Here is a 2,619-nt window from a genome sequence, read left to right on the forward strand (position 1 = left end):
AGGGGGCTCTCTCTTTCCACTCAAGGGTCTACAGCCTGCCTCCCTCCCTGCCCTTGAAGAATGTTTGATTTGTCCATTTGTCTGGCCTTCAGTTCATCCTCACTTCCTGGTTGCACTCCAAATTCCTCTGGACTAGAGGCCACCCCTGATTTCCACTCAGCTGGGATCTCGACCTTCTCATCTTCCAGCCCCCTTTTTCTAGGGCTGGACCCAGCTTCCTGATCCTTTCTGACCTACACCAGTCATCACAGCCTCAAATTTTTCCCCGCCGCACATGCTTGGCTTAGACCTTGAGTGACAGAACTACACTGGACTTAAGTTCACTATGGCCCCTGGCCTTGGAGCTGAGTGGCTGAACCTCCTTTGGAAAGGTTTGCCCTCTGTTGTCCCAGCTGGTTTTCTCTCATTTCCATTTGAGCAGGTCCTGGAATTTCCAACACACTCTGTGATCAAGACTGTCTGGATTCTAACAAGTTTTGGCACAGAGTGTGCTGAAACAAATGAGAAAAAACCGAAGAGACAGAAATGGTGAGTTCCATAAGATTCATTCATGTGTTCATTCATGCATAAATTTACTTAAATATTACTGAACTATCTGGCAACACAGTTCTAGACTCACAGTAGGTACCTAGTATTTGTGGGATTGCCCAGACAGGGAACAGGTACAGAAGTATGTCCCCCAGGGCCTCTGAAAACCAGGTTGGGGAGACTGGGAGTACTCAACCCTAATTTCCCTCCCACTCAACTCAAGGTGCAGAGTCCCCTCACGGCTCAGGATAGATGGAGTTTGGTCCAGGAAAGTGTATTATAGTTGGTGTCTCAGCTATATGACCCTAGGAATAATAGTAATGTTGAGATCTTTGTTGCTCTGGGTTTGAGTTTCCATGAAGCAGGTAATCCTGCTCCTTATTTCTTTCTGCTCCTTATTACCCTTCCCCTGACTTGCTCCATGTCTGGCTGCTCACAGAAAGGCCACGCTCAGCTCTGCTCTAAGTTTTATGGGGCCAGGCTTCTGGAGGTGATTCTGCGATGACCCAGTGGGCAGTGGGACCAGGGGGTAAGTTTGATTCTGGGGTGCAGTATTAGGAAGCCCAAGCCCTAAGCCATGTTCTCCCTCATCCACTATATTGAAATAAAGAACATTTTGATCTCTACTTTCCAAATACCCATGTCTATCTTCCAATTAGTTCTCTGTACTGTTGGGAAGCAATGATGAAAGTCATTGGGCCTCATCAAAACCCATCACATAGTTCTAATTCACAGGGTTGGTGTGAGAATTAAATGCATCTTTAGGATAGGGCCTGGCACTTAGCTATTGTTATTGTTAGTAGTAATAATAGTAACAGTAACCTGATTCCTCACCACACCTAGTTGAGAAAAAAAAAAAGGAACACTATTAAGTATGTAGTCAAGCATTGGCAAATAGTGTTTTGGACAAGGGAAAAAATGGGCAGAAATGCATACAGCAAAGTGGGGATTGGGAGAAGGAAAGTGGGTGCTGTGGGATGAGTCACACCCCAATCTAGACAGGCCCAGACAGCTTCTCTGAAAGCAGGCTCAGAACTGACCTCTGAGTGGAGCCTGGGCAGCCTCGGAACATTCTACCATTTCCATGGGCAGGAGTGCCATACCCACTGTCATCAGAAAGACTAGCAGCAAGGAGCAGCTCAGTTTCTCGCCTTTGTACCATTTATTTTTTTTTTTTAAGATTTTATTTATTTATTTGAGAGAGAGAGTATGAGCAGAGGGAGGGGCAGAGGGGGAGGGAGAGAGAATCTCATGCAGACTCCCCACTGAGCGCAGAGCCAGAGGCGGGGTTGATCCCACACCCCTGAGATCATGACCTGAGCCGCGATCCAGAGTCCCATGCTTAACCTACTGAGTCACCCTGGTGCCATGCCTTTATTCCATTTCTTGATCGAGGGTGGTCGGGGTGATGGAGAGCAGGAGAATGTAGACCAGAGACATCAGACCTAAGTCCAGGCCGCCTGCGCTTGACTGGAAGGGCCATCAAAGCATATTCCTTCATTTGCTCATTCAAAGTCCTGCTGATGGAGCAGGTTAGTCTATTCTCATTACTTATAATGAAATTATTGATTGAGTAGCTACCACATATCTACCTCAGCTCACTCTTTTTAATTTGGGTGTTAACTTTCCCAGGGAATACCTCTAAGGAAGATGCCAATAACTCCTTAGCAGCTTGTTTAGGATCCTGTTCCTTTTCTTCCAAGTTGTTTTCAAATGCAACAGTTGGGAAAGCTATCAAGCATTTTAAAATTATTATTGGGTGTTTCTTACAACTTGCCTGAGGTGGCAACATTTATGGGGATCTCCCTAACTTCCAGTGGCTCTCCAAATGCACCCTAGGACTGTCATTTTCATTTTGACGGAACTCAGAGAAAAATATTGATCCTAAGGGGGGTACAAATGGTGGAGAGATAGATATTATGAAAATGTAAATGTTCCATTTTACATTATTAATGTAGACAGCTAAAGAGCCATGCTGCAGCAAACACACCTTTTAGAGTGTCTTAAGTTTGTGCCAACAGCAGGGGGTAAAGGGGAGAGTAGGCATCCCTGACCCTCTAGTCATCCATTCCCAGTGCATTGCAGCTTCAT

The sequence above is a fragment of the Halichoerus grypus genome, chromosome 3 (genome assembly GCF_964656455.1).
Source record: "Halichoerus grypus chromosome 3, mHalGry1.hap1.1, whole genome shotgun sequence".
NCBI classification, from domain to species: Eukaryota; Metazoa; Chordata; class Mammalia; order Carnivora; family Phocidae; genus Halichoerus; species Halichoerus grypus.